We start from the raw sequence: 11,151 nt of genomic DNA on the forward strand, positions 1-11,151 counted from the left end.
TATGGATATGGATATGGATATGTGAATACAGATATGTGGCTATGGATAAGTGGTAAAAATATAGAGATGAAGATGTATTTAGTCACTTTTTTAATCTTTGCCACTTTGCAACCTCACTGTTTCAGAATGCTTATTTTCAAATTGTATTGAAATTCGAATTCTGGAAAATATACAATTCCACCGTGTGCATGATTGTCAGCCTCACTTGTGTTGTAAATCTGCCGAAAACGCTACAACATACACCGGTCGGCCAGTTGACTTGTGGCTAGGCTATAGAATGTATCTAGAAAACCTCCTCATTTGGGAGTGTGGGTGAAAAAGACAATAATCTCCATGGTAGTCGCCAAATCACCAATCACCACCTCCTTTCGATTGTCCAGCGTCCATATGGAGTATCGACATTGTCGACGAACTCTCGAAGCGAAGCATCATAATAAAACCATTTGATGTAGATTTGCGGATGCACATCTATCGCTCTGGTATTGCTCCTGGGCTGCCACAATTTCATACAATGTTCAGATAAAAAACATACATTCATACATACACACACAAATATACATTCTTCCGACGAACGTGGAAATTGTCCTGCGTTTTGCGGATACATGTAACTACATCTACCTATAAATGAATCTAGAGCTTCTCTCCAGGTTCTGTTACGTTGGGTGAGATGGTCCGGGATATAAAATCCCAAACAAGCTAAAACGGAAATAATGGGACGTTCACAGGGACACAGATATATTTCGCATTTCGATTGGATTTTCAGCAAAATTTTCGAATTAGGACTAATCTGCATGTGATTGGAACCTCTGATGGCAACCGAACAACCCAGAAGAGAACAACGGTTCAACATATCCATAGATCCAAGAGGCACTGACACACAAATTTAACAACACTGATCGGTCTCCAATGATTTTGAAATTTCATCCAATAATATTGGATGGACTTTATTTTGGTCGGTTTTGTTGTTTTAAGCATCCCTTTGTTTGAAACGGGATACAATGATTTCTTGGAATTGCTTAGACTGGGAATTATTAGTGGCAAGGTAGAACGTTTAAAAATATATCAAATATAAAATAAAGAAAAATTTAAACAAACGATTTACACAAACAATGAGCTTTGACTTATTTTTGACGCTTTGAAACCGAGACTTCCTACATATATCTATAGGATTTCTACTAATGTTTCTTCAACTTTTTGATTAATTTTCATTTTAAGACCACCAACCTCTCCCCAACCTAAATAACCTCAACAGGTGTACACATCTTGAATAATAAATAGAACTGCTTAACACACAACTGTCATCCATTTATCTTAAACAAGGGAAAAATCAAATCTTCCTGCCTACCAAAATAGCACCTACTTAACAGAACCCTATAAATTAATTTACATCCCCTCAAACTCTGAACGTAGTTACCGTATACATATAGGACCTCTTTAACCCGACGCGACGATGACGACGACGACGACAAGGACGAACGATATAAATTGTCGGTAGTTCTTCATTCTTAGTTAAGAGTCCATGTATGCTGTTTGCATGGGGTGAAATCGTACTCCATTTAAAATTAACTATAACACACGACTTATTTCGTAAGGGAATTCCGCATAGTTTGAAGGCCTAAATCAACCAACCCTCATCAGAAGCTTCTCTGACGAAGAATAGAAAAAGGTTTAGAACTGTTTTTGTGTGAGGGTGAGGGAAGATGGGGAAAGGGGTGAGGTATGTTTGGAAAATTATGATGACACATTGGCGGTGTGGCGTTGAACCATCAAATAAAGCCAAACACACATTTGAAAGAGAATACCATGCCATCATGCTCGAGATGACAAATTACAAAACCATTAAGTCATTTTGCGGCCAAAAAGGGATCTGTAAGGACACCATCATGCTCCACCACCAAATCTGCCGTGAAGCCAACGTAAGTTCTATCACATACATATGACTAAATTGGCATTAAACGAACTGGCGACGACGACAACTACGACGCACGGTGGCGGTGGCGGTGGCGGTAGTGGTAGCGGTGGAGCTGTAGTGTCATTTATTCACTCAGCTCTAAGGACATCAGAATCTATGAACACACGGAGACAACGACAACGACGATGACGACGACGAAAGCTCGGAAACGGATTAGTTTGTTAAGAGCGTCGTCGTCGTCGTCGCTCGATGGGGTGGAGGGATGAACTAGAACATAAATTCATCATAAAACCAGGCAGCCGGTAAAAGTCCCTAAACACCACAAACACATGACACACCTACACAACCATACATCCTTATACACATCGCACGCAAGGATAATCCAAATGCCAACACATCGTTTGAACGCTTACAGGATAAATATTTGCAAAGTTGAAATGGGGTGAATTGTTCCCATAGAAAATCGCCTACATAGGCCGTTTGCTGGAACCACCATGAAATCAATGACAGCAACTCCAAGGACGCTAAACGGGTTTAAAGTGCTAAAATCCCGGAAGGAAGCAAAACCAAAGGATGCTGGCTCTGTTGTTTTCTAAGAGTGTTGACTGCTGCTGCTACTGGTGCTCCTGCTTCTCTCTGTGATACACTTAACGCGCTCACATGTCCTGATGATATACTGATCCGGGAGACACATTGCTATTCCATGTGATGATGTTGATTACTATGCGCGTTTTAGTTTTTGGGGAGCAATCATTTATACTGCATATAGAGATAGAATGCGGTTCCAAGAGAGGAGAAATACTTTAGGGAGCTTAGATGTATAGATGGTTGATGGTGGTATACTGTAGTGCAGGTGTTGGACAACATAGATGAATGTCAAGCACACAGGATGTAAGTTTATGGTTTTGTTTGCAAAAACGTAAGTATATTTTGTGGTTCATATCCTTGTTCTTCCTTTCCAAGCGGAAATGTCAACAAGCCTAACGCGATACGATAAAGGATAATTGATGGACTTAAAAAGTGTCTAATGATTTTATGATGCTGCAAGAATTTAGGGTTCTGCCCGGGGTATATATATATATAGAATATAGGAGACAAATTTGAAAGAATTTCATGCTGATTCACTCAATGGTTTTTGGGAATTGTGTTTTAGCTTTTGGATATATTTCTCCAAAAAAACTATAAACAATTAATTTTTTAATTTGTGCAATAAATAAGAACCTTTGATTCCGAATAAGATGTTATAGTTCCAGTAATTTGCAGCCCGATTGTCACAAGTACCTACTAAAAAACCTCTTACCAAACCTCCAACTCAATGCCTCTTCCCCGCAATATCTTAACTTTAGAGCTCTTTATGTTTGCTTCCCTTTTACACCATACCCCATCATAAACCATTGATGGTAAGGTAAGATGCTGAGAATGTCGTTTACTCTCTTATCAACGAAAATCCTTGATCCCCTAAGGAATATATGTTCGGTATACTTTCTATTCAACCCTTTTTCTTCCAACCTAACTAACGGCCAAGTCCGGGATGGACCGAGGTATATTTAAGCTTTTTCATTTCGATTTCGTCTCATCTGCGATCAGAAGTTATGGTCAAGCTCTATGTATATAGGTAAGAAGTAGATATGCATGTACAAAGCCAGGGATAGAAGAAGACTCTAAATGGACACTAAAATATTTGCGCCCACATCAAATTACAGTTAAATATCCTTTTTCTTTCTGCCTTAAGCCCACACACACACATGACACACTCACTCAGAAATATACAAGCAAGCAAAGTCATCCAGCTAAAGCTTGATTTTGGCCAAATGAATAAGAAAAAAAAATGAAACAAGTAAATTCTACTATTTCCACTTGACTAACACTGGCGCTCTGTCTCGTAAATAGGCATTTTTGTGTCAGTACTGAATGTCCTTTATATATTGTTAGGCCAGGTAACCCGATGGTGGTAGAGGACAGACATAAAAATCTAACTGGAACATATGATGTCCTCCCGATGAATATCTTAATACGTTTTAGATCCCTCTTCGATCCCATAGTCTGATTTTATGATTCTGCTCAGCAGCATACCATTTGTGTATGTAATAGTGTAGCTTATCTTCGTGTTAAAGAAAGGGGCACTGGACAGTGGCTAAGGCTGTGACTGGGGCTGGGGCTGGGGTTGGGAACACCATCACCAACTACATTCTATAGATGGAATCTAAACCACAATATGATGAGGGGTCAGGCAAAGCAGAACAAGAAGAAATGTCCTGTCATCATAAAAATCCTTAAAATACGACACAATCGGTAATTGTGTAACACATACAAACAAACTCCGACGATATACGAATGTAGCTCCTCTTCACCGTGCAGGTGGACAAATTATGCGATACAATTTGTCCTTCGTCCTTTTTTCCTGCTTGCTTCCGAAACAAAGCATACAACATACTCACTCGTAGCGAGTAGCAAAGAGTCAACCGAAGGGCAAGAGGGGGACAAATATAACGAAATGACGACGAAATCATTTGAAATAAATTCAACATTTATGCATATGTGATAGTGATTTCATCTCTTGGACACCAAATACGTGAGTTGATTATCTGATGACGATCGTTTGTGGAGCTTTGCACCAATAAAATGTCCTTGTTGATGGAAATTTTCGGTGTCCAAGATTTTTATTTATTTTATAAACAGATACAGATACAGTCATGTACTGCAACATATTGTGATGGAGAGGGAAAAAGAGGAAGATGGGTTGGGGTAGATAATTTTATTTGGAATTCTAAACATTTGCTTAGTTATGTGCACCTATACATTCCTGGAAACACGGAACCCGGGAATAGCAGTACCAACAACGCACACAATCAAAAGTATTAAAAAAGTATTCTAAGTGAATACTAAATAAAGTTGTTTTGTTTTTTTGTTCTATAAAACCTTATTCCTTTCCGGTATCATAGTTAAAGGTTAAGCTTCGGCCAACGCAAAACATATTTAAATAATTTTCTGCCATCATTTTCACATTTTCACAAGAGGATTAAAACAAAATATTCCATTTATTTCTAAGTGTTTGTTATTTTCATACGTAATTTAGTTGATTTGTCTTTTTGTTCGAGAAGCTTTTTTCCACAAAAAGAGCTTTGATACCTTCGAAACATTGTTAAATAGAAAATTTAAAAATTAATTGAAAGCAAATCCCGTTGTTCTTTTTTTTAATTCTGAATAGAAACATTATTTCAATAAATTATAAAAATATGAATGAGAAGTTTGAGTTAACTATTGGGCACATTTTTATAAAATTTAGGAACTATCAAGGAAGCTTTTTGTCAACCGCGCTTGTATTTCAAGTTCATCAATAAATTAAAACATTCAAATATTTGTACTTTTCTTTGAATTTTGATTCTTTATTATAAATTAAGTTATTAGCAGTGCGTTCCGAGTCAGCTACTTTGCCATCTTAGCTTATTGTTCTAAGTTATTTCTAAATAAGGAACATTTTGGTTCGGAATTTCAAACTGATAGCATCAGTTATAATGCCAAGCTGAGAGAGAAGACATCTTTGGAGGAATAATCGGGGAAAACAACACAACACTTCCGGTAACGGATCTCATCAGACTTGTGGATGTTTATATTTCCACAATAAAAATGTACGTCTTGTTAGTTTCGTTGTCTTTTCTAGAATGTTCGTTTATTTAAAAATAAAATTAAATTAAAAACTATTTACAGGGGTTCTCAACATTCAAACATAAAAATACAGAATTATTAAATCAGGGATGGTTTGTTAGATTAGATTGTTTTCTTGATTGATAGATGTCGTGGAGTCGCCACAGTACTCCCCTTCCAGACTTCAAGTTGCAAAACGTAAAGGAAGTCGAATTGTGCGGCCTTTGCGATTCGTCCTAAGTATAACTGGAGCTGGTGATGATTCTTTACTTGAAGTGGTTTCCTGAGAGCTTCTATTTGGTAACGGATCATCTGGTGTATCAATGGTGTCATAATTTATTGTATGTGCTGGTTTAATTCGATCAATGGATACATTTATGGTTTTATTGTTTTTCAAAACCTTGAAAATTTTTGCCGATTTTTCTTCAACCTTGTAAGGTCCATCATATGGTGGTGTTAAAGAAGGTCTGAGAGTGTCATTGCGAATGAAGACGTGAGTTGCATTTTCGAGATTTGAGAAAATGAAAGTTTTGTTCTTGTTGTGGTGAGCTGTATCTGTCGGTTGAATATTTTGCATATTGCTAACTAACTCTCTTACAAATTCTGTTTGTGGTGAGAACTTCGATGGAGCAAACATATCGCCTGGTAGTTTAAGTGTAGTTCCGTACACGAGTTCTGCTGGTGTTGAATTTATATCAGGTTTAAATGTAGAACGAAGTCCAAGGAGGATAATGGGCAACTGACGAGACCAATTTTGCGAATTTATGCACATGATTGAGGTCTTGAGTGTGCGATGGAATCTTTCGATGATACCATTTGCCTGTGGGTGGTAGGCAGTGGTACGAAGGTGTGTGATGCCCAGTGCATTAGATAATTCGTTGAATAGATGTGATTCGAACTGTCTACCCTGGTCAGTAGTAATTCGTGTTGGAATGCCAAAATTTTTAATCCATCCGTTTATTAAGGCAAATGCTACTGTGTCTGCATTAATATCACTGATTGGGATCGCTTCAGGCCACCTCGTAAAACGATCAATGATGGTTAGGCAGTATTTGAAATCGTTTGATGGAGGTAGTGGCCCGATCAGGTCGATATTAATGTGTTCAAATCTCTGTGATGGTAAGGAGTATCTAGTTAGTGGTGAAGACATGTGTCGACTCACCTTTGTGCGCTGACATGAAACGCAATTTTCTACAAATTTGTTTATGTCATGGTCCATCTTGCTCCAGACGAAACGTTGTTTTATAATGTGTGATGTAGCTTTTTTTCCAGGGTGTGCCATGTTATGAAACTTAGAGATGACTTTTAGGCGGCAAGCTTGTGGCACGAATGGGCGTGCTGCTGAGCCGGAAACATCGCAGATGATTGTTGATGTGCTTTGGGGAAGTTGAATTGATTTGAGCTGGAGTGATGTTGTACTAGATCTGAGCAATATTTGTAACTCATCACAAGATTTTTGTTGATTAGCGATTTCCTCGTAGTCAATTGGTTCGTCCGAGTTTATATGGAGAGCGTTGATTCGAGAAAGAGTATCTGCTGTAATATTGTCAGTGCCAGCTAAGTGAACGATTTGTGTTGAGAACTGTGAAATGAAATCGAGATGGCGAATCTGTCTGGGCGATGCATTGTTAGTTTTGCTTGTAAATGCGAAGATGAGTGGCTTGTGGTCCGTTGCTATGGTAAAGTCACGTCCTTCTAGTAAATATCTGAAGTGTTTAATGGCTGAGTATACTGCAAGCAGTTCACGATCGTATGTACTGTACTTTGTTTGAGCCTTGCTGAACTTTCTTGAAAAAAATGCTAGTGGTTGATGTGAGTTTTCGACAATTTGATGTATCACTGCTCCCATTGCGATGTCACTTGCGTCTGTACACAGAATTATATTTGCTTCGGGAACTGGATGTGCAAGAACTGTAGCATTAATGAGGTCGTTTTTGCATTTTTGGAAAAAACCGGTTGTTTCTTCATTCCAGGAGATAGGTGTTCGATCATTTTTTTTGTTCCCATTTAAAAGCGCAATTAACGGTTGTTGATGTTCTATTGCGTGTGGAATAAATCGACGATAAAAATTTACCATAGCTAGAAAACGTTTGAGTTCGCATGCTAACTTGGGGAGCGGAAATGACTTGATGACTTCGATTTTTTCAGGCCTTGGCTTAAGACCATCTGGAGTGATGAGATGTCCCAAAAACTCTATCTCCGACTGACCGAAAACGCATTTTGAGGGATTTATTGTTAGCTTAAATTTTCGAAGTCTATCGAATACCAAGCGGATGTGCTGCTCGTGCTGTTGTAGAGTCTTCGAGGCGATGCAAATGTCGTCGATGTAACAAAAGACAAAATCAAGACCACGAAGAGTTTGGTCCATATAACGCTGGAAGGTTTGTGCTGCGTTTCGGAGTCCGAATGGCATTCGTAAAAATTCGTAGAGGCCAAACGGTGTCGTAATTGCAGTCTTTGGTATATCTTTCTCTTCCATCGGTATTTGGTGATAACCACGAGCTAAATCTATTTTAGAAAAAAATTGCTTACCATGCAATCCGTTTGATAGGTCTTGTAGATGTGGCAACGGATATCTGTCGGGAACTGTTTGGGCATTTAGGGCACGGTAGTCACCGCAAGGTCTCCAAGTGTTGTTTGCTTTGCGTACGACATGGAGTGGTGAAGCGTATGAGCTTTTGGATGGCCGACAGACTCCAATTTTCATCAAATACTCAAATTCATCCTTTGCTGCACGGTATTTTTCTTGTGTTAAACGACGAGGCTTTGCAAAAGTGGGTTGGCCATGTGTTTCAATGCAGTGTGTCACAATATTTGTTGATGATGATGTAGAGTTCGTAGGATTAATGAGTGTGATGTCCTTAAATTCGTGGAGTATTTGAGAAAACTTGTCATTTACGATGTACATCTTAGGAGATAGCAGTGGATCGGCGATGGTGCAAATGGCGTGGCTCTTCAGTTTGGTGGTGGTGTCGATGATTAAAGAATTCTTAATATCTACCAGAAGATTAAAATGGTGCAGGAAATCTGCCCCAATAATGTTGTGTGTAGTATTCGCAGCAATGAAAATCCAATCGAAAGGACGTCGAAGTCCGATGTCCAGAGTAAGTCTGACGTGTCCGTATGTATCGATTGTGGAATTATTTGCGGCGAATAGTTTTGTTGCTGCATTCTGGCGTTGAAGATGTTTATGTTCTTTGGTAGTAATTATTGATATATCAGCACCAGTATCGATCAAAAATTGGCGTTTTGAGTTACGGTCTTGGATAAAAAGACGGCTACTCGACCTCAATTTAGTTGATGTGTCGTCAATTTGTTTTAAAGCTGATGTTGTTGTTGATGTGGATGTGGGCTTGAATGTTGGACGAGGTGTAGGTATGTCGACAGCATTTTGTTTCGATGCTGCCGACAAACCTAGTTTTTTTGCGACATCTCGTTGTAACTGCACGGGGTGTCACATTTCCTCGCCTGTGAGCCATATCGTCTGTGAAACCAACAGATGTTTTTGTCATGAGTTTGGTTTTGTTGTGATGTTTTTGGTTGGTTATTTTGACTGTGCGTTTGAGAGTGGGATCGGGAACGATGGTCGTGCATTTCGTCGACTTTTGCTTCGATGCGAACTAGTGTTTTTTCTAATTGTTTGACCCGATCTTCTATTGATTTCTTGTTGTTGAAATTCACAGCTTCCACTTGTTGGTTTGGACTTGTTTGTACAGCATCAACTGAGTTAATCCGAACCGCGTCGATAATTTCATCAGCTATGGAGGCGAGTTGTTCCAATGAAGTGTCTGGGTTGCTTTTGGAAACGCCCGCAATCACTGCTCTTGCCGAAACTGGAAGTCGTTGCATCCAGAAATCCTTGATGAGGTGTTGGTCGTTTGTGACGTCAGTGCGTTTAAGTTGCGAGAGCATGTGGCTTGGTTTGTTGTCACCCAACTGTATTCCAGATGTAAGTTGTTCGAGTCTGACCATTGGAGATGCTGAAAACTTATTAATTATGGAACGTCGTAGTGCTTCATACTTGCCCTCTTCAGGAGGATTTTTTACGACTTCGTAAACTTGTTCGTGAAGGCGTTCATCCATGTACATTACAGCAATGTTGAATTTAACCTGGTCACGTTGCTCTTGGTTCATTTTACCGAAGCCATGAATCCTGAAAAATGCTTCCAAACGAGTAAACCATGATTCAATGTTGTGTATTGAGTATCCTTGCAGCTGTGGAACTTGAACTCGTGCTGCAAATTCGCTGATGCTAGCTGCTGATGTAGTTTGCTCATCCTCGTTTCTGGGTTGCTCACCGTTTTTCGTATTCGGCATGTTTTTTAGAAGTGATGATGCTGTTCAATTAAAAATTATTTTAAATCGATTTTGCGAACGATGCAAAAGAATTAAAATATGAATTTTAGCTTGATGCTTGCGTGTTAATTTGATTTCGGGGTCACCAAATGTGGATGTTTATATTTCCACAATAAAAATGTACGTCTTGTTAGTTTCGTTGTCTTTTCTAGAATGTTCGTTTATTTAAAAATAAAATTAAATTAAAAACTATTTACAGGGGTTCTCAACATTCAAACATAAAAATACAGAATTATTAAATCAGGGATGGTTTGTTAGATTAGATTGTTTTCTTGATTGATAGATGTCGTGGAGTCGCCACAGACTCATTGATTCTGCTTCGGGGTAAAACGTCATAGTAGCCAGTACGCGTTTTCCACAACTAAACATCTACAAAGGAACTTTGAGTTCTTCAGATCAATCTACCGTCAACCAGATGGACCATATTGCGATCGACGCAAGACACGCTTCCAGCATCATGGATGTACGAACTTTAAGAGGACACACTTCGGGTTTCCAGACCCATGGCAAAAGAGGGAGATGCAGGAAAAAGGTACAACGTCATACGGCTACAATAACAAGAGATCGCCAAATCCTTTTCCGTCTGAGTTACAAGTAACCTCTCTCGAAGTTCTCTGCCGCCAACACAATGTATCGAAAAATAGTGGCAACATTGTCAAGATGCAATCCGAGAAGCCCAGAGGCGGCTTTTGTTATGAGTTTTAAGCAGCCACCAACAAGGAACCCCTGGTTTGATGAGGAATGTCGGCAGGCAAATGCAGCCAAACAACACGCACACAAAGCGACGCTGCATAAAAGGACGACAGCTGCTCATGAGCTCTACGAGCAGAAGAGGCGAGAGGAACACCGACTTCTCAGAAGGAAAAAGAGGGGGCATGAGAAGCGTGCAGTCGAAGATGTTGAGAGGTTTAAAAGCAGGAATGAAGTTCGAACGTTTTATGAACAGGTGAAACGAAATTCACAGGTATATATAAACCTAGAACCAAAGGCTGCAAAGACGAAAGTGAAAAGTGAGGGTATGGAAAGACCCGACTGTATAACGGCGACGAAGAACCGAATTCCTCTGTAAGGCAGGATGATCCATTCAACATAGACGACGAAAGCCAACAATTCCGTCCTCCCGACTTATACGAAGTAGAGATTGCCATATCTAAGCTGAAGTCTAATAAAGCCGCTGGAGCGGATGTCTTGAATGCCGAGCTCTTTAAAGCAGCTGGATATAAGCTGGTTAGGAGCAT

Source organism: Eupeodes corollae, chromosome 1, assembly GCF_945859685.1.
Source record: "Eupeodes corollae chromosome 1, idEupCoro1.1, whole genome shotgun sequence".
Taxonomy (NCBI): domain Eukaryota; kingdom Metazoa; phylum Arthropoda; class Insecta; order Diptera; family Syrphidae; genus Eupeodes; species Eupeodes corollae.